This window comes from Henckelia pumila, chromosome 4 (assembly GCF_033568475.1).
Source record: "Henckelia pumila isolate YLH828 chromosome 4, ASM3356847v2, whole genome shotgun sequence".
Taxonomy (NCBI): Eukaryota; Viridiplantae; Streptophyta; class Magnoliopsida; order Lamiales; family Gesneriaceae; genus Henckelia; species Henckelia pumila.
The window spans coordinates 27926950-27950336 of NC_133123.1; the positions used below are offsets into that span (position 1 = coordinate 27926950).

General features: G+C 34.8%; 1 pseudogene; it reads right to left on the reverse strand.

Moving 5' to 3' along the window:
* Positions 1-1435: 1435 nt before the first annotated feature.
* On the reverse strand, positions 1436-22677 carry LOC140859934 (DNA topoisomerase 3-alpha-like; annotated as a pseudogene).
* Positions 22678-23387: the final 710 nt, after the last annotated feature.

Genomic DNA, 23387 nt, shown 5'->3' on the forward strand with positions numbered 1-23387 from the left:
TCATTTTCCAATTCTACCGTTTTTGTCCACCTTTTTCTCAACTTCTTTTCCACATTTTCTTCAACTACTAAATAATACATTATTTCATAAATAAAAACTCATAAAATATTCATATATTATATCATACACGCAGTTTTTTTTATATCATACACGCAGTTGTGTGTGCTTCTGTGGCTAGTTAATAATTAAATTTGACATAATAATGGATATACATAGACAATTAAATCCACCTCCATTACTTGTGATACAATAAATTACATGCACCACCTAAAGTTTGACTAATTTTTTTTATCTTTCTTTTTTACCTTTTCTCTTTTCCCTAATTTTCTCCCACAACTGCACATGTATGTTTTTGAATTCATACACAATTTGAGGGCAAAATTTATAAATTCATAATGAAAAATTTTGTCCTTTTATTTATGTGATAAATCATAAATCACGCCACTAATATTTGAGTAATTTTTTTAACCTTTTTTTGTCCTTGTCTTTTTCTCTCCTTTTCCCCACAATTGGTAATGCATGCTTTTGAATTCATACACAATTTGACGACAAAATTATAAATTTACAATGAAATTAAATTTTATCCTTATATTTATACTTTTATAGATAGAATAGATTATGATGCAATAAATCAGATCGTCTAAAGTTTGAATAATTTTTTTTTCCTTTTTTTTTGTCCTTGTCTTTTTCCCTCATTTTTCACAATTACCCATGTACGCTTTTGAATCCATATACACAATTTGATGGCAAAACTATAATTTCACAATTAAAAGATTTTTCCCTCTTATTTATACTTTCATTGATAGATTAGATTTAATTGTTTATTAAATTATTTTAGGAGCATGCCATCAATTAATTTATGATATATGGCAATATTTTGGCAAATACAGTATAATTCACAAAACCAATTGATTATTTTAAAATCATATTAACCACCATATATTATCATATTTTATTATTTATCTTTGTCTTTTATTTTTTTTAAAAAAAAACATTTTTATTACACATCCTAGCTTAAATTATCTCGTCTCACGTATCAAATCAAAGGATACCTGTATGCTTGATTTATGTACGTACTTTACATTAAATCACTAATGAATGCTTCACAGAATACTTGTTTAAATTATCATTTAATCAGCTTTAATTATTTTGACTAATATCTTGATATGTTGATCGATAATGATATAATTTTGTCCAATCGATTCATACATGACATGAATCATAGCTAAATATTGCTCTCGCTTAATATGGTTAATTCATATCATATATTAATGTCAAATGTTAACAATCAGATTACTGTCCAACGAGATCTCTGCATACAACCTCCCGCAGTAGTTTTTATGACTAAAGGAGTATATACAGAAGATAAACTCGACATTGCCACTCTTCTTGAGCATAGACAATCATGATGCATCCACCTTAAATCGATAGGATGTTATAGACTCCACTAAACCAGGAGTTTCGAGGGTTACCTGCCACGACTTGGACACGCGTTTGCAAAGTGTGATGGATCACCACATACAAAACATCGACCCGATATAGGCTCACCAGTTGCAGAAACGAATGCTACATCATTGGCTTGTCTTCCACCTCGTCTAGTACCCCTGCCACGACCACCTCTCCAGCTGGGATTAGATGCTGACCTGCTATTGCTTCCGCGGGCAACTGAACCACCAGCATTGGCATCACCTTCCCAACTGCGTATTGGAGAGATATTATTGGCAATAAATCATAGGCATAGAGATCCAGTAGATTTGTTTATTTCAGCAAGTTTAATGAGTCTGAATCTAAATGTTTCTACCTGGTTTTATCATCTCAATCTCTTGTATCTTTTTTCAGTGGACAACTCACATTATTTTTGAAATTTCGGCATATATACTCTAGTTGTCCACACTAAATATACACAACACCCTGATTTCTATCTGGACACTAAAAACGAGGTGTGTTTGATGTAAACATTTGGCCATTGGATGGCATTTTCTCTTGCTCGAGGCCAGAAGCCATGAATTGAACTAGTCAAACCAGCAATATTATATATATGCTGTAAATATTTAATGTCGAAGAAATGCCTATAAATATTTGGGCAGGGGCAGACACCAACAGTTTTCATGCAAAGATGCGCTCACAAAACAAAATAACTAAATGGGAAAAATGCGTACACGAAGAAGTTGCAACCCTGGGCTCGACATGAATAGAACTTCCTCCCCCTATTAGCTGAAGTGGTTGCAGTCAGCAGATTACAAGGTGCGCCACAAGAGGTACAAGGAATTGAAGATTCTCCTGCATCACACTACAAGAAAAATGCAAAACAACAACGGTTTTTATCCGTTGTTAAAGCCCATAAAACACTGTTGTTAAAGCCCATGTTGTTGAAGAGGGCGCTCAAAGACAACGGTTCAAAGACAACGGTTAAAAACCGTTGTCTTTGAAGGAAAAAACAACAGTTTTACAACGGTGGAAAACCGTTGTCAAAATAATGACACTTTCAACAACAGTTTTAGACTATCTATGACAACAGTTAAAAAACATTGTCTTTTTCAAATAAAAAAAAATTAAAATTTAATACACAAATTTGCATTATTACAAATTATTTAAAATACAAAATTCAAAAATAAAATTTAATAAACAATTTTTCAACGTTTAAAAATAAGATTTACAACATTCTAAAAAATAATACAACCAAAAAAATGACAAGAATACACTAATAACCAAATGTAAAGAAACCGCACTGCAACTCCCAGCGCTCCTTCACTTGCTGAAGTATTTCTATTTTTTTCGGCTAACCGACATTTTTCCCAATACTCTTGAAGACAAATGCTCAAAATAAAGATATATAATATAAATTAGAAACCATAAATATAAACCAAATTGTCTTTTGTATTAACAAATAATATCTTCAAACTCATAAATTAGTTTAGAGAAAATATATGTATCAACTACAAAAAGTTCAAAAAATAAGAAAAATAAATTTTAAAATTTTACTGTGATAGAACATAAACTTCATAGAAATAATTAGGATGCCTGAAATCTTTTAACAACATTCCACTTAGTTAAGCAAAAGTGTAAACATATCGGTGGAACAGGGGTATTGAAGCCAACACAATTTATGACTTCTACTTTGTTATCTTCTGTACAAATCAGTAAGTGTACTTACTTTCTGGGTCAGAGCGTTCAACTGATAGTTTCCTTGTCTTAGAAAACTGTAGCAATGCTGAAGGTGTAAGATTGTTTCCAGATAATGACCAAACACAATCAGGATCTGCATATGAATGTGCTGTGGCAGATGAAGCTAGGGGACTAGATGCATCTCATTCTCTGCTGTCTCCTATGCCCAACAAAATATAAGACATACTTATCCATGTGATCAACACAAACTTTACATGTATATATAATGAGATCATACAGTTCAATTGAATGCTGGTTCATTCTCCTTCTGACAACTACTTAGAAAAGGTAGAAGGGAAACTTTGATGGTTGTATGTGTCAAATGATTTTCACCCTCACTTTCTAGGCGACAAAACTAATTAAAGGAATTCAATTCCCTAATAGAGCTCAACTTTAACATAAAAGTAAAATATGAATATCTAAACACGAAATAAATAATATTACAAAATGAAACAACCTATAAAACTTAATGTACAAGAATACCATCAGCCTTTGCCCAACCATCAGTTATCGAAGGCAATCTCTGTTAAGACGGAAATTATTGTTAATACAATATATGGATCTGAATAACCAAACGTAAGAGAATATGATTTGATTACACAGGCTCAAGGAAGACACAGAAAAGGAGACTAAAAAATAAATAGAGCATCCAAGGGAGAATTAAATGTAGCACGGAAAGTACCATTGTTGAACACCCACATAGGTAATGGGCCCAAGTACTCGGCAAGCTGCAGAAAAGTGGTGAAAAAAGGAAATTAGGATACATGCTTATCAAATGTGAGGAAAATTGCTGATATACACCTGTAGATATTCAAAGTGACTGAGCCCCTCACCGGTCCAGTATAGAGGTGCTGAAAATTCTTTACCTGCAAAGAGGAACTCGGCATTCATCTGGTTGGTCGCAAATCGAGTAGTGCAATCTGAAAAGTGCCACATACGGGAAACTGGGCATACCGATTCAGTTTCATCGAAGAACTGTAGAATCTCGAGCTCAAGATCGGGATCATTCTTTTGCAAGAACTTCCATCCCTCAGTCTTCTCTACATTTTTGAAGTTACTAAAAAATAAATAAAAAACTCGACGCCGCATCAGAAGAATACATGTGGTTTTAGACGATTATCAACTTCAATAGATAAGATGCAAAAAAAATTCCAAGTTTGCAATAAAAAATTTCCAAGGTTGCAATAAATAAACCACATTATTCCTCGAGTCTTGCTATGGCCATGTACGTAGAAGAATCAAGAATAAATGTATGATTTCATGGTGTTTGGATTGGTTTTCATCGTGCTATTAAGGGATGCATATATTGCAACTTTATTTGGTTTTGCTTTGAAATAAATAATATATGCACTTCACATAACACATAATAAACAGAGATATCAAAAGCACACATAATAATTTATGATTTCTTAAATTCCAGATCTAGTAGCATGAGCTTTGTTGAACTTTGGGGATATATGTATGACATTTCATAAATGAACTTTCCACGAACAAAGATAAAAGCAAAACAACACTTTTGATTTTAATCTTTTTAGTGATCGATATGTTTTCAAAATTTGTTAAAATCCTCACAAGACTATCATTGAACCATGCTGCATTCCAAATTCAAGGCCGTTCCATACACACACACTGGCCGCCGCCCCCGCCGCCAATGAGGAGGAGTGTGCTTCTAAGCCGCTGAAACCATGCTGGTTTCATCAACAAATTGATCTAAACAAAAGGTCGGAGCTTGAAGATCTACGATTTGGGGCTAGGTTATGTATGGGATGTGATTTGGGATTTTCCATGGATCAATCTTTTTTTTTAAAAAAAATCAAAAGAAGAAGATTCTAGAGTATTTATGTTGTCTTTGAGGATCGAAGAAGAGGTTTTCGATTGTATCAGAGTACTACCATGGATCGATCGTTTCCTCAGGGTTCGAAGAAGAAGATGAGGAGTAGTACATATAAATTACCTCACAAGTGTATATCTGAGTATAAAAGGTTTTTATTTTTTAAAAATAAAAATAAAAATAATAAAAATAAAAAGATCAATTGTCTATGAGCGGGTTTTTTTAAAAAACACGCTCAAAGACAACGGTTTCGTAAAACCGTTGTCTTTGACATACATAAGACAACGGTTTTTATATAACCGTTTTTTCAAGCAAAAAATAGCCAACAACAACGGTTTATAATAAAACCGTTGTTAAATGAAAAAAGACAATGGTTTTTCCTAGAACCGATGTCTATTGCATGTTGTTGAATCTCATATTTCTTGTAGTGTCATCATGAAACATAAAAGAAATTAGATTTCTATTTCTAAAATACCCGTTTCATGACCTTAAATCATGGATGGAATTAATGGCAGACGAGACATTAACATGCCTGCTAACGGTACTCTTGACTAGAACCATGCATAGGAGAGGCATAGCCCAGTCAACATGAAGATTGTAAATGGTGGCAATACTATGACAAATACACTTTATACCCATAAATATGTTAAAAAGGATACACTAGCACACGTTATTTCTGCCACTTTATATATTACCTCGGCAAAACGGCTAGTTTAGATGAACTCATGCAATGTTTGGACAAGCACTTTAAAATCGTTGCATTTTATAAGTGAAAATTTTGAAGTATGTGTTTGGACAAGAGTTTTGTAAGAATTTTATGAAAATATTTTTAAAAAAATTGGAATCAAAGTATACTGTTTAAAGAATGAGAACAATTGAGGGTTATTTTTTGAGGTTTTTGAAAGAAGAAAATGTGGGTCAAGCTGTTAATAAATCGTAAACAAGAAAAAATGAGAAAAAGAATATTACAATTAAAAGGTTTTTATAGAATAGTTGTCCAAATGACTTCTTAATTCTTTGCAACTATAAAAATATTTTTATAGAATATTTGTCCAAAAACATTTATTCTTAAAAACTTTCAAAAAGTTCTTTTTACAAAAAAATATTTTACAAGTACTTGTCCAAACCAGGTCTCGGTCTTTCACAGACCAGAAAATAAAAAAATTTTGGCTATTTTACAAGTGCGACAGTGTAGATTGATATAGCACACCCACAAGAACAAATGCCAGAAAACACCAATAACGCACTAAAAACCATCAAACCATTTCGTTCAACAGCTTCTTGATTCCGGCCTCGTGAGGTCTGAGAAGGAAATGAGCCAGATGAATGTGCGGTCTGCCAAGCTCCCTGGCCTCTGGAATTACTCTGCGGAGCATTGCTGGATGATGATGCATTCCCTTGTCCCCTTCCTGGGAAAAGAGTAAATAAAAAATCTTAAATTGAGGTACAACATGGTAGAACAACAGCAAGAATTTGACGCCATTAACTTTGCATGAAAGCATAAGTTTCACCAACCACCCATTTTATTAACTCCCGCTTCTGTACCAATGCCAAAAAAAATGAACTTAATCACATACATGGGGATAGATTTAGCATGGTATAATAACCAAAAAAAAATGTACAATTTAAGTTTATATGTAATTTGTGTCTACCTTCCTATGCCCATATATGATCTGTAAATGGATTAAGAACATCAGTTTCAGCTAAAACTTGAATCCTTATTAAAGCTGATTGGGTAATGAAATTATGCTTAATCCGGCCTGGTACATTGAAAATGCTGCTTCCACTGATTTTCCGTTTCTTATGAGAGAATCATTTTCCTCTCCATAAACCCATCAAGACATATCCAGGGATTTAAAGCCAATAATGTCATAGCCCTAAATGTATATACCAGGAACACTAGAGTTGTTGCGAGAACCAGTTCCACAAATTTCCACTAGCTGTTTTAGGGTATTGTCACAACCACCAATGCAACCTGACAAGATAAAAGTGCACTGTCAAACTTTCTTTACTTAACAGGTGCAGCATATTCAAACATGCAAATAGGTCAATTACAATATCCTTAATTTAATCATCACCTCATTGTGGTGGAAATAAGATATGGAAATTAATCTAAAATGTTAGAGAAGCACAGTTTCACGTTACGAAAATCCATAACATGGTATTGGCTCAAAGCATTTTAAAACTTTTCTGCAATTATGCATATAAAAATAAAATGACCAGGACTTCCAAACCCCAGAAGTCTATTCACGCATATCTTGTCGGGGAGCACTCTTCGGTCCTTACTTCAGTCATTGGAAAGAAAATTGCATCTACCCAGGTTAATCAACTTTATAACAAAACATCAAAATTTAGTCTAGACAAGAACGAAAAATAAAAGTTCTTAGGGAGCTTAGCAACTCAACCATGATATAGCTGCAGGATCTAAAATTGATTATACCCTGAATAGGAGGGAAAATCGGATAATTCAACTGTTTGAATAATTAGATTTTTAGGCACCAAAAAATTAATACTAAGGTCATATTTAATTTACTGTAAATACATGGTATCTGAATTGCATAATAGTGAAGTTATTCAAAATATCTACAAGCATAAGCCTCAATCTAATGCATATTGCATATGATCTTCTCAGATCAAAGATATAGTAGTAACAGAGGCATTTCTGTTTGCTTTATTTTAAGCCCACATAGATCAGGATTATTACATCCAAATACGACTTAAAATCTTTCTTTTAGACTTGGTTTCTCCTCTTATATTCGATTTCTTCATTCCAACCTCTCAAGCCATACATAACACCGCTAAGAGCTTCAAGTTAAGTAATCCCTTGGGGTTATTAAAAATATCAAAAAAATATAGGAAGCAGAATGTTTAGATAAATTTAAAAAGAGAGAGAGCGAGAGAGAGAGAGAGAGAGAGAGAGAGAGAGAGAGAGAGAGAGAGAGAGAGAGAGAGAGAGAGAGAAAATAATCAAAACAGCATCAAAATTTCCTAAAATCCTATCTCACCCAAATGATCAACACTGTAGTTTGGTGGAATTTCCAGCCGACGGAATTTAAATTGGATCATATAAACAGGTCCTGAAAAACATGGTTTGCTTGTCAAACAGGAGTGACTTGAGACAAGTATAGATAAAGTATTTGTCAGAGGATATTTAAAGACGGTGAACTTGATAATGTGGATAAATATCACAAAAATTCAAAAACATCATTCAACATCAGCAACCTGGATTGCAAGTACTGCAAACGTTGGGGGTAACAATTGCTCAACATTCCTGCACTGGAAAAATGTGACAGCAAGACTTACCACAAATTATTACAATAATTCAGTTTCAACAAATGGGTGTGAATGTGATTAGATCCACAAGAATCTAATTCTACCAGGTTTTATTCAACCTGTTAGTCTAGTTGCAAGTTGAATTTGGCCCAGTTAATGGGTATAGAATCATTACATTACAGTTGTAGTAGTTCAAGTTTTGTTGAATCACGACATTTTTAAATCTAGTACAAGTTATCAAGGTAGCTGAGAGCACATACTTGGGGGTAGCCCAAGCAACCAACCATGAAATTTCCATCCTGCACATAGGAGAAGATAGTAGTTAAGTGCACTAAAAAAGAAAAAAAATGCCAAAACCTAACAATCCTATTTAATATACAGATATACCGTTCAGGCATTCACAAAGCAACAAATACATCTATTTCCCATCCACAACGGCCTTAAGAGTTGAGACACGAAGTAAGAACTTTACAAAATGGAAACACGAAGGAAAATTTGACTGGTGGCTAAAGGAAGTTACATCCTGCACCACCTAAGTTGCTAAATTACATGTAAGGCCTTAGAAAAAATAGGCACCGAGGAAGTACATTTTCTGAAATATAACTACTTCCAGGAGAGCATGGAAACATCAAGAGAGAGAATTCAATGAACTATACAGCTGTAAATAAAAGTGTAGATTCATGTCGAACAACAGTCTAGACCACATCTAAATCAATGCCAAAATTATTTAAGAATTAACCCACGCTGCAACTAAGTAGCCACCATTGTCCCTGAAAACTTTTCACGTAAATTTAATGTAACATTTTGATGGAACCAGTCATCTGATAAACAGTATCATGCAAATACCAGTTTTTTCCTGAGCACCATGTCTGATTCCTGGCAGAGACCACATCGCCTAACAATGTCCCCAGTTGTTTGTTGCTCATTGTTGTTAGCTCTGTTTGACCTGCACTGACAGCATGCGTTGACAGTAAATGTACAGCACCACACATCACTGAGTACCCAATTTACCTCTCAAAGAAAACTTCCATAGCATCAAAGAGTTTTCCTTTGTTTGATCTAGCCTGTAAACAAAGTTTTTACATAAAATGGATGCAAAGAAATGATAGATAAATAAAAGAACTATACGAAACAAATAAAGGAACTCTACCAAGTCAAAAAACATGCAGATTTTACCTACTACAACCTCAGAATTGGCTGAATTTCACTTACTACAACCAACTATTGTGCTTTGTAAATATTGCACCGAGAGAAAATGAAGGAGAAGAACTGAAATCTTTATTTTCTCATATATCAAACCATACTCAATACACGGTTAAATAGAAGAAAGAGTATATGGTCAAATCTCACAAAATAAGGAAATATCCTAATCCTAATAATTACCTTCCTAAATTTACTGTAAACAAATAAAACCATAACATATTTAATCAAATCAAATCAAGCCTAATATATCGACACTCCCTCTCAAGTTGGTGCAAATATGTTCATCATGAACAACTTGCTAACTTGTGTTTCAAAGAGTTGTCTTGAAAGACCCTTTGTCAAAACATCTGCAACTTGTAGCGTGGTTGGAACAAACGGAGTGCAGATTGTTCCATCTTCCAGCTTTTCTTTTATAAAGTGTTTATCAATTTCGATGTGTTTCGTCCTATCATGGAGAACTGGATTATGAACTATACTGATTGCTGCTTTGTTATCACAGTATAGCTTCATAGGAAGGATTATTGGTCTCTTTAGTTCATCCAAAACTCTCTTTAGCCAAAGAATCTCACATACTCCTTGAGCCATTGATCTAAACTCAGCCTCTGCACTGCTTCTGGCTACAACACTTTGCTTCTTACTTCTCCAGGTTACCACGTTGCCCCATACAAATGTGCAGTACCCTGAAGTTGACCGTCGATCAGTAACGGAGCCTGCCCAGTCTGCATCTGTATATACTTCAATGTCTCTTTTCTCATTCTTTCTGAAGAAGAGTCCCTTTCCAGGTGTTCCTTTTAGGTACCTTAAGATTCGGTAAACTGCATCAAGATGTTCTTCATATGGAGAATGCATGAATTGGCTAACCATACTTACTGCGAAAGCAATGTCTGGACGAGTATGAGACAAGTAAATCAGTCTCCCAACAAGTCTTTGATATCTTACTGTGTCAACTGGAGTGCCACTTTTTATTTCTCCCAGTTTTGCGTTCACTTCAATTGGAGTATCTGCTATCCTGCACCCACTCATCCCAGTTTCCTTTAAGAGGTCGAGAATATATTTTCTCTGTGACACCATAATACCTTTCCTCAATCTTGCTATCTCCATTCCCAGAAAATACCTTAGCTGACCCAAGTCTTTAATCTCAAACTCCTTGGCTAGGTTTGCTTTTAATCTGCTCATCTCTTCTGTATCATCTCCAGTCAAGATTATGTCATCGACATAAACGATCAGCACAGAGATCTTGTCTTTCTTGGATGTTTTTGTGAATAGAGTATGATCAGATTGCCCTTGGGTATAGCCTTGACTTCTTACAAAATTTGTGAACCTCTCGAACCATGCTCTGGGAGATTGCTTAAGTCCATAGAGAGATTTTTTCAGCATACATACTTTTGATCCAAACTGATCAGAGAAACCTGGGGGTGCCTCCATGTAGACCTCTTCTTCTAAATCACCATTTAGAAATGCATTTTTCACATCTAATTGATTTAGTGGCCAATCAAGATTTGCAGCAACTGATAACAAGACACGAACTGTATTCAATTTAGCCACTGGAGAAAATGTTTCAGAATAGTCTACTCCATAAGTTTGCGTAAATCCTTTCGCAACCAAACGAGCTTTATGTCGTTCTAGGGAACCATCTGAGTTGTATTTTATGGTGAATACCCACTTACATCCAACAACTGACTTACCGTGAGGTAGATCAACCTTCTCCCAAGTAGAATTTTTCTGTAGGGCTCTCATTTCCTCAAAAATTGCTTATTTCCACTCAGGTTTCTTTAGAGCTTCCTGAACATTTTTTGGAATAATGATACTATCGAGTTGTGACACAAAAGCACAATAGGAAGGAGACAGATTTTTATAAGACACAAAATTCGAAAGAGGGTGTTGTGTACATGACCGAACTCCTTTCCTTAGGGCAATGGGAATATCAACTTGACTTGAGGAATTTAACTCAGACATACCTTGGGTTGTATTGTCAGGGACCTTTGAGTAGTCATTGCTAGTCTCATGATTTTTCCTCTGATCAGATTCTTGGCTTTGTAGATGAACAATGTCTTCTTTTCTTCGAGCCCGACCTTCCCTTCTGTAAACAAGACCTTTGAACCTATTGATACTCTTCTCTATCATGTCATTGTTTTGAAGAAGCACAGTATTAGGTTCTTCCTCAAAATAACAGGTTAAGTCCGACTCATTTAAACATTCATCTTCCCTAGTATTCTCCCCCTGAAGATGAGAATCATAGTAAGATTGACCTTCAAAAAATGTTACATCCATGGATACCAAAATTTTTTTTTTGATTTGTAGGGTACCCAACAAAGATGCATTTATAAGATTTTGGATCAAGTTTAGAATGCCTTGGGTCATGATTTTGAACAAATACAATGCTGCCAAAAAATTTTAGGGGAATATCTGTGAAGAGACGACAGCTAGGGAAACAATTTTGAAATATTTTGAGTGGAGTTTGAAAATTCAGTATCTTTGTTGGTAATCTATTTATTAAATAAGTAGCTGTTAGAATTGCATCACCCAAAGATACTTTGGAACTTTAGTATGAAAACTTATAGCTCTTGCAACTTCGAGGAGATGCTTGTTTTTTCTTTCCGCCACTCCATTTTGTTGAGGGGTGTGAACACAAGAACTTTGATGAACAATTCCCTTTTCAGCAAAAAAGTCCCCTAGCAATTGATTGAAATATTCTTTCCCATTATCACTTCGGAAAATTTTAATATGTGTTTGAAATTGTGTTTGAACCATATTATAAAAATTTATGAACACATTTCCAACATCAGATTTGTCTTTCAAAAGAAATACCCAAATCATTCTAGTATGATCGTCTATAAATGTGATAAACCACCGTTTTTCAGACAAAGTGACAACCCTAGAGGGACCCCAAACATCACTATGTATCAAAGTAAATGGTGCTGATTTTTTATATGATTGTAATGGAAACACAGAGCGATGATGTTTGGCTAATTCACATGATTCACATCTAAACGATGAAGGACTTTTATTTAAAAATAACTTAGGTAATAATTGTTTTAAATACTGAAAATTTGGATGGCCTAAACGACAATGCCATAACATAATCTCACTGTCATGAGAAGCAGAAATCGAGTTAAAATATAGAGGCCATTGTCCTGTCTAGCATTGCCAATCATCTTCTCCTAGGCTAAATCCTGAAATTCGCAATGAGAGGACAAAAAAACAACACGACAGTTAAGGTCAGAGGTCAGTTTGCTGACAGATAACAGATTATATGATAAATGGGGAACGTGCAAGACATCTCTAAGGACAAGAAAGGAGAAACCACAACAGTTCCTTTCCCTGCGATAGTAGCGAAGGAACCATTAGCAATTTTAACCTTTTGATTCCCTGCGCTCGGTGTATATGAAGAGAAAAGTTGTGATATGCCTGTCATATGGTCGGTGGCACTGAATCTAATATCCAGGAACCATTAGAGTTTCTGCTGGCAATAGAAGCTATAGGGAGTATACCTGTCTGAGCTACAGAGCAAGAAGAGTTGGAATTTCCAACAGTGTGAGATTGAAGCAATTTATACAGGTGCTCTATTTGATCCTTTGTGAAAGGAAGAGATTCAGAGGTTGATGATTGCTGTCCAGAGTCAATGCCACTTGTTTGAAGGGCCCGAACACCACCATTAGTAGCTTTATAGCTGCTGCCTGACTTTTTCTTATAATTTGCTGGTTTACCATGGATTTTCCAGCATGTCTCCACCATGTGCCACGGCTTGTGGCACCTTTCACACCAGATTTTTGGCTTATCTCCTTCAAAACTGGTCCCTTTGGCGACAAGGGCAGATCCCTCACTATCCACTATCTTGGGTTCTTCAATTCCTTTCAGCATCACTTGGCGCCGAGCCTCCTCTCGACGGACATCTGAAAAAACTTCTCGAATGGAAGGAAGCGGTTTTCTTCCAAGTATCCGTCCCCGAACTTCATCAAGCTCCTTATTTAATCCTGCCAAAAACACAAACACCCTGCTTCTCTCTACCTTCTTTGTATATCGAATACTATCATTGGTGTTTTCCCATTTCTCTTCTTCAAACAAATCGAGTTCCTGCCATACAGTCATCATTTCATTGTAATAGGCAGTGACATCTCGGTTGCCTTGCTGCATTCTCCACATTCGAATATTTAATTCAAACAGTTGAGAATGGTTCTCCATATCTGAGTACGTTTCTTTGACAGCTTCCCATAAATCACGGGCTGTTGGTAAGAACATGAAAGGCTTGCCAATGACCGGTTCCTTCGAGTTAATAAGCCAGGCAGTCACCAAAGAATTTTCCGAGCGCCATTGTTTGTATTTCGGATCATTCGAAGCTGGTGGCTTTATTTCTCCATTCAAATGTCCGAATTTCCCTTTACCATCTATCACCAAGCGCACGGATTGGGCCCATTCAAGGTAATTTTTCCCATTAAATCTGTGTATGGTGATTTGGAGGGAATCGGACATGGCAATGTTTGGATTTGGTCTGTTTCCTCCTTCCAAGGATGATGCACTGTCACTAGGGTTTGACCCAGACGATTTTGAGTCTGTGCCAACCATAGCGGCTTTGAAATTCATGACCGAGAGCCGGGCTTTGATACCATGTAAATATTGCACCGAGAGAAAATGAAGGAGCAGAACTGAAATCTTTATTTTCTCATATATCAAACCATACTCAATACAAGGTTAAATAGAAGAAAGAGTATATGGTCAAATCTCACAAAATAAGGAAATATCCTAATCCTAATAATTACCTTCCTAAATTTACTGTAAACAAATAAAACCATAACATATTTAATCAAATCAAATCAGGCCTAATACATCGACATGCTTCGTTGTGCTCATTACAAGGGCACAAAATATTCCAATTTTATGGCGCAGAAAGAATGAAGTAATGCACATGCCGATCTAAAGCATTTCCATCACAGTTTCAAACAGGCATCCATGCACTAGAGATCTAATTGCAGGTTTCACTAGTAGGGCCATTCCTATAACACTACATTTTATGACAATGGGCATCGAATAATAACATAGCTAGAGCTCTAACAGAAAATAAACCTAGTGAAGCAAAGTGTCCAAGTTCACAATCGAAAAGGGCGTGGAAAAAGAAAAACGAACAACTGTACGCTATTCTAGTGGGGAAGGGAAAGAAGAATCTTTATATTACAGAAAAGGATTAACTAACATCCACAAAACAAGCTTTCATCTGCTGTAGGCAAGTTTCCAGGACTTCAGCTTTTCTCTTTGTGCCCATGCTAACTGCTTTCATATCACTCTCCATCATTGACCGCAAATTTGGTTTCCATAACTCATAGCTGAAACAAAGAAACCCAGTTACTCATCAGACATGTGCTTGGTTTATCAGTAACTATACACGATTACTTTTAATTTTCTCAGCAAGGGAGTATATGATGATGTTATGAAGAGTGATATTCACAATGCTGATCCCAAAAAACAACTTACGAGCTTAGACAAGCCTGTTAAATTATTAAATTTAAGCCCAAGACAAATTTAACAGCATCAATCATGAACTTAAACAAGGAAGATCGATAAAACTCCTAGAGTTCAAAATATATTCATATTTCGATTGCCTATAAACTATTTGTAGCATTCACAGATCCTAAAGTTCAAAATATATTCATACTATGTTTGTCTACAAACTAATTGTGGCATCTGCTGATCATCATCAGTCTCGACTTATAATTTCCCTTTGTCATCTACCTCACATAAATTGAAACTGTTTGCTCAAGTGTATATTGAAGGTCAAGAATATCTGAATGCAAAACTTAAAATCAAAACCTCTTAGATAGTCGTCAAATATAAAATTTATGGCATAGAAAACAAGAAATTCTGCCAGCTCTAACAAGCCAAAGGACTGTGGCTCAGATTCAGAGAAATAAATAAAAGGATTTGTAGGATTGATATAAAGTATTTTTGATCGAGAATTATATTATAGTTATGTAAATTTAAATTAGTGGAAATTAGTACTTCCAGACTCTTCATATTTCTCATCGCACAGAAGGAACCCAATTTTGATGCTTGAAGTGCAATATGGAGAAAAAGGGAATTTATGTTGTGTTTGGTTGGCCATTCCATTATTTTACCTCAAGAAATGAAGAAATGACAGTATGTGGAAGAGAGAGAGTTTTAAATTGAGACAGGATAATCTCTAAGGAAAGTTGATGTAGTTAAGGATTGATTTAATGTGTTGATTGTTTAAAAACATATTGAAAAAAAAGTTTGATTTGAGTAACTATCGTGTATGAAAATGATAATTTGATGCATATATAAAATGATGTGTGGTTTGAAAATGGACGAAAAGAGATACAAGATGAATAAAAATTTCAGAAAAATAAACAGATAGAAGATTAGAAAAGGAGCGGAGGTCACCACCAGAGGTCCAGATAGCTACAATTTGTGAAGAGAAGGGAGGTACGCTGCTGCCATTAAAAGAAATGAGAACCATCTTGCATCATTTAGTTTTATTTGAGTATTTCAACAATTATTTTTTTTTGAAAACTGCATTTTGTATTTCTAAAATTGATGTGTAGTGCCTAGGTAATATCTGGTTACATGGCTTCAGATCATGTCTCTAGCTCTACTGCTCTACGAAAGAATATCATGGATTTGCGATGAATAAAAAAATGACAAGATGGCAAACTAAACAGCATTTGCTCACCCCATATCATCATATCCCATTACAAGTGCTTCACCCTGAAATTGTGTAAGCTCAAGTTAGAAGTTTCTGACACCCGATAACAATACATAAATATTCTCATAGCTTGCAAATAAGCAGAGTCAAAACAAATAACTACAGAATGAATTCATGCCCGAAATTTTTAGCAAGGGAACACAACAAATTATCAGCATTTGTTGGCGAAAAAATTTGAAATCGAATGAATGCTAACAAATCCTCTAAATTTTGCTACAACAAATATCTTTTAAAGAAACTAGAATAATGATGCAATCTCTAAAAGAAAAAAAGGCAAATGAAATTCATATTCCTTATGTAGCAAGGCCATGAGCACTAAATATTAAAGAAAGGGACAGATTCCAAAAATTGACACTCAAATACACAAGGAAAAATTAATGGTGGCATCCCAATAGGAAGCTACATGTAAGACTCTCAGTAAGCTTGCATGGACTGAGTTGTGGTGCCACGGAGGTTTGATGGATGTGCAGATGAGGTAAATAATCGTGTAGAAACTCAAGATTAAATGAAGGAGTTAACTGGACCTAAGCAAAAGTAAACAGAATTTTTACGGCTCTTTCTGCATAAGTATTTAAGTTTGTGTTTGGATTGAAGGATTTGATTGGACGAAGGGATTTGAATTGAATTTCAAATGACATTTATTTGGGTGTATTAGAAATCTGCCACTATTAGAATTGCTAACTTGATACCAAGTAGATAAAATTTACTTGAATTTTGTCTATCCAAGCAAGTCAAGGAATTTAAAATCCATCAATCTAAACACAATCTAAAAGATTTACTAATAATGGCACTTTTACGAGATACAAGAAAAATAAGTCATGAAAAAAGTTAGTGGGGGAGATAATCCTTTAAACTAATACAATATTCTCAAAATTATGAAGTTCACATAGTGTGCCCCCATTCCAGGAAACGTGCATGTGACATCATTATTGTTTGCACCAACAAAAGGGTTGTGAAGTTTAACCATGAAAAAACCACTACATGAAAAAAATTGTCAAATATTGTTTTGTTCTCGATAACCACCTTTCCTGCCACTCAAAGCTAATTGGTGACGAACTTTTTTCCTCAATTTCACGTCTTAGCCATAAGATATTAATCCTCTAGTATTCAGAATTTCAATAAGTTGAATCTGGCCACGGCCAAAAGTTAATAAATTAGAATAAACATATGAACCCACATGCTTTAAACGGTGATTAGAAACATGTTAATACGAAGGTATGACAAATCTCGAAAAAAAAGTCTTAAAAACATATATCCTGCTGTTGAACGAATTTTCCGATGTGTCCTTGAAACGATTATCAACTCTGTGGACTGTAAAGTGTTCATTGGGAACATTTTCCATGCTCCAATTTTAAACCTAATTACTATCATGCATTCTTACAATCATAACTTGGATCCCATATTGTTGCTGATCAATTAATCACATAAAATCATCACCATTTACCCTATAGTGTCACATGACACAGTCTTTCGACTTCATAATGCTACATTCCTTGGTGAACATTAATTAAAAACCACATAGAGTTGCAACTAACATTTGAAGCAAACAAACATGCATCACATTACCAAGGAATGGCAAACAATTGCGGAAAAAAGGGAATGTTCCTGAATCATGAAATAAAATCTCAAAGAAAGGAATAAGTTACAAGATTTGTAGGTGAGAAACGAGTGCTTGAATCTTTGGTGGCGTAGAATCTATCAAGAAGCTTTTTTATGTGATCATGCATTGTTGCATCTGTCCCAATGCCTGCCTATGAAAAATGAATAAAGCAATACCTCCTTATCAATAACATTAGTAACTGATGCTGTTTTCCACTAATTTCACCAAATCATGAGATCATGTTTGTTTCCACTACAAAAAAAAAATTATTGCCTTGTCCATACAACTTAGTAAATCAGATTCGCTTAGAAGCGGTGGAGGTCTGGTAACTCCTGAATCAAGTGTCAATGCAGTAGGAGTAAACTGAAAATCATCAACAAGCCTCAGTGTTACATATTCTAAGTTCATAAATTTAAAAGGTAGCCAAACTCAAATTTTGATTGATTGCATAAGCAAGATATACAGCATTAACATTCTAATGTTACTTCTTTGTTTCTTGCTGTTTCTTGCTTTCGGCTTCTCCTTCTTTACAGTGGTGGAGCTTCTCATCCATTTATGATATATGTACTCCTTGAAGAAACTTGGCATTGATTCATACAATTTCTTAAGGCACAATAAGCTATTTCGTCCTTTTATTATTCAAAATTATCAATCAACTGTCAAGCACTGCAAACACTTTTGCGATTTATATGAACTTAAAACCTATATAGATGCATCTATGTTTCACTATCTTTTGTGAAATGTTATTTAAAAAATAATATAATTGAATAAACTACTATTTTGGATTGAAAATAACAAATTTCAATAACCTCGTTGATGGACAGATTCCGATTTCAACTGTTTCTTATTGAGAAGCAAAAATGAAAATTCAAAAGTCAACCCAAGATAGAAATCATTGTTTCAGCAATCATTGTGGCCAATCACATAGCACTTAGCACATGTATGTTCTATGTGAATGAATTCTTTTTCATGAAGCTAAATATCACAAATTTTAGTTAATTTTTCCTTTTCAGAATGGTAAACAAAGAAATGCTTCAATAAAGGACCACATAGTATCCCATGTCGAAAACAGTTAAGAGAACATAATTAAATGACATTTTGCTGAGCTATAACAAATCAATTGACTTCTGTCCAACATCTTACTGTCTGTGTCCCGGAATGAATCTGAAAATCACAATTATTTGTGTAATGTATGAAACAGTAATATCACAATAATTTGAACTCAAAGATCATTTCTACTAAAAAAAATATAACAGAGTTGATCGATGCTTTTCTTAATAGCATGTGTAAGGGTGAGCACAATACCTGTTGTCCAAAGGTATATGTAGGGATCATAGAACCACCCCATGTTTCAAATCGATATACATCCAAGTAATTTCTCTGGACAGTATCAATCACCAAGTTACTCAATTTAAATGTATTTAACAGAAAGATAACCACCTCAATCACATTAAAAATGACTCAAGCAGCAGGAAACACACCTCAAGAAACACACCTCAAGTATCACCCTCCCCGAAGCAGAAAATTGTTCACCGGCAATGTCAATTTCAACTACAGTTTCAGCTCCTACAGCTGGTTTGGAAACACATGCCAGAAAATGGCAAACAACCAATTCGTACACTTTCTGTCACAAACCAAATTCACATAATACTCAATTTCAAATCAAATAAAGTTACAAAAAACTGAATGTTATCTACAAGAATCAGTAAAATCACAAACTAACATGGTGATCCTGACTCCATCCAGCTTCTCCAGCTGAAAATTTTGTTGGGTGGATGGGAGGGTGGGCCTTGTCATCATGTCCACCACCATTAGGATTCCTCCAAAGACCTGCTTCAGCATCTAGCAAGCGCTGGGCATATGATCCCCATACTGGGTGATGTTGCTGCTCTTGTACCATTGTATATCCAAACAAGAAAGATCTCCGACTGTAAATTTAAATAGTTAAAAAACATAAGCTAATAAAAAGTATCTGGAACCGTAGAAACTCTCGGTGGGTTAGAGAAATTTTCTAGACAAGGTCATGATGAGCCGTCTTTGAAAGTATTATCGTTATCTTTTAAACCCAAGCACAATAAGGCCAGGGAAAATCTCAAGGACCCAACTGAGAATTCTGTGGAACTCATTCTCAATCCATATGGGACCTAAAAAACTAAAACTTTTACACATGCATATCAAATAGATATTTACGTGACTATGTCACATGAAAGTTTCAATTTTCGACCAAAGAAGTTTTAGACCAACTTTGGCCTTCAACTTCCTATTTTCCTATTTTTTTCATATTTATACATAAAATGAAAGATATGTTTTAAAGGCAGACTGATGAAAATGTTATGGGGTGCTCGTGTTGAATTTTTACAGAAATAAGAAAAATAGCCATGTTACATAAAACGTCAATCTATATTTTCACCAACTAACAATTCATATGAATTTAACGTTGCTTTAAACCAAAGTATCAAACTTTTTTTTTCTTCCTTTTCTAGTCACAGAAGTTTGAAACTTGATGAGGAGTTTACACCACTACCATCTGAACAACTAAAGATAGAAAGCAATCCATAATTACTTCGACTAAGATAGCATGCAAGTCCAGAATTATTTTCTTCAACGGCGTCGGCAATACACCTAGATTCTAGCACTTTTAGAGATCACCAGTAAGGTTGATTTCAAGCTAGTGAAACTTATCTATCAAGCATTCAAGCTTTGTTATAAAACACCAAAATGTATGAATTACTATTTTGTGAACAGACGCCAAAAAGAAACAAACTTAACTGTCATCGCTAAACCTGATTTCCGTATCATATTTAATTTTCTGTATTATCAATTGCAAAAATTTGATCCTTAAATCCGCGTGCTTCGAAGCTTCAACCATTTCAATCATCATTGAAAAGTTGCACCAAACAAGCATCTGACAAATTTGGAGGCCTATAGTTCCCAACCTTCAGAAGTACTGAAGTCGTTATCTCCCATCATGTGAAGAAACTTGGGCAAATAATGTTTTACACCCTTGTATACATGCAAAAAATCACAAAATCCTCTTCTTTAAAATTAATAGGTTTTTTCACCCCATGTGGTTTAAAAAATCAAGCACATTCAACCCCTTTATTTTAAAACTCTAGCATATTTACACCATTCGCAAGGGTTTTAGATGCAATTGATTTTACATGGGGGGTTTTCGTTTTTTTCAATTTTCACAGGAGGTGTTGATGCAATTTTCCCGAAGGAACAATTAATATCAGTCGTAATGTGATACAATTGGCCCAAAATTTCCAACATTCGTTCTTCACCTCTCCTTATGTCTGTGACATTGTTACTATGCATGTCCGAATTCTTTAAAAGTCTGTTTCAAATGTTCACTGACAAGTAGTGTTTATCCTTCAGTTTTCTAACCACTTTATGAGTTCACTTCGTGAATGTTAAAAAGTGCTCTACTAACAAATCACTTGAAAATTTGAAATTAATGTACACTAGTTGGTACTTACACGGAGATCAGTTCTCTCTGAGAAGCCGTCAGTTTCTGTGCGAGGATAACTGATAAAACCAGCTTGATACAAATCTTCTGCCACCTAGTCATGAATGAAGATAGCAAAAATGAATCTTGTGCTAGGGATACCTTTGTTGATAAAAGTTGTTCGCAACAATGTGTCAGATGAAATCAACAGAATAGAAAATGTTACTTAATCTTCATAAAATGATGTGTTAATGCTTTAGAAATCTCCATTTGCAATAATTTTACAGGCCAATGCATCCACAAATTACGAATAAATTAAAAACAGTGTGCTTGAGGGTAAGCTTAAATTTACATTCATGGAAAATTTGCCAACATTTTCCCATGAAAATAAGTGTATCTTAAATTTTTAAATCACAAAAAAAATGTCATTGACATAATTTCTGGGGCTTTCAGTATTTCAAAACTTCAGCAGTAAGTCGGAAAATTCTTTGCAGACAATAGAAGTATTTAGCTACGCAAAAGTATGGGAAATCTAATCATTCACATCTGATACATTATCTAATGGTCCAGCGCATCAGTAAAATCAAAAAGGTGAAGAACACTAGAATAACAACAAAAGTATAATGGTTGGTAGAACGTAACCTTCATAGTCTGCTCTGAACTCATTCTAAAGTACCGTGATGCACGCTTCTCAAGCTCAATGGTACTCAAAGGATGAGGAGGATATTTCAGCTTTTCCTGCTGCCTAACATTTATTACCTGAAGATGAAAATCATTGTTTCAACAATCCCACCATTGATACTGAGTTTGTTCTTCGAAAAATATTGTCCCGATTGCATGGAGACTCACAGTTGCAGTGGGTTCTAAGACACACAACTCATATAAGATTGTTGCACAAGTGTAATCAAACAAATGCCCCCGCCTGCTAATTAACAGCTGTTAGGTTTCAATACCAAAAGATTCAATCACTAGATGATGCAAGATGATGACAATTACATCCAATAAATGTAGCAGTGCCTTCATCTGAATTGTGAGTACAGTTAATAGTCCAGAACTCTTCAGGTTCATGTGATTGAATTTCCCAGAACCTCTCCACAACAAAACCCAAGGTAGGGAACTGCAGTCAATACCAAAAACAAAAAATATGTGAAACGCATGATGGTTAATAAGACTTGAAGAACAAAAACTAGATTGTACACAACAAATTGTGGATATTCCTTTATAGTTTCTAGCTAGTTGAGGGTTTGCTTACCTGGCAAGGACCATAACTTAGAATAACATTTCTGTCTTCGGACAAATGCATCTTTCAAGAGCATTGTTTGAAACCGGGTGAAAGAAGCACCGATCCGCAGATCTATTTCCTGTAAAATATTCTTTATTATGTCAATCCTTCAGAATTTGAGGCATCAAACCAAATAACTAAAATTGGAATAGAAGTTCTATGGAAGCCAAGAAGATGTATTTTGACAACCTGTAGTATTTAATTATTTTAATGTACTGAATATTTTGACTTTTGTGGCTTAGAATAGTAGTCAAAGTCATAGATAGTATTTTATTTTACTATCCACTAGATAAAATGAATAGCTTCTTTTGTACGTGTAATTTTTCCTCCATCTTTGAAGAAAATACTCTGCCTGCAAAAGTTCTTCTCTGCTCAAGCTTATTTTTCAGCCCATTTTTATTCTTCAAAACTCAACATTTGGTATCAGAGCCAGCTTAAAAAATCTGGTTTCTTGAGCAAAAATCATGGCAAACCCAAGCAATTTACAGCAGGTTGCTCTTCCAATTTTTGGGGGAGAAAACTATGAGTTTTGGTGCAAGAAGATGAAGACTCTGCTCATATCTTTAGATTTGTGGGATCTTGTTCAAGATGGTTACAATGATGAAGAATCGGAAGAACTTACAGTAGTTCAAATAAAGGAGCTAAAGAAATCAAAACAAAGAGATGCGGCTGCTTTGTCAAAAATCCAACAAGCTGTAGCAGATTCGATTTTTCCAAGAATCATGATAGCTGAAAAATCAAAAGAAGCATGGGACATTCTTCAAAAGGAATTTGGAGGAGATGAGAAGGTACGAAGCATTAAACTTCTAAATCTTAGAAGAGAGTTAGAAAATTTGAAAATGAAGGAGAAAGAAAGCTTGGATGTGTTTC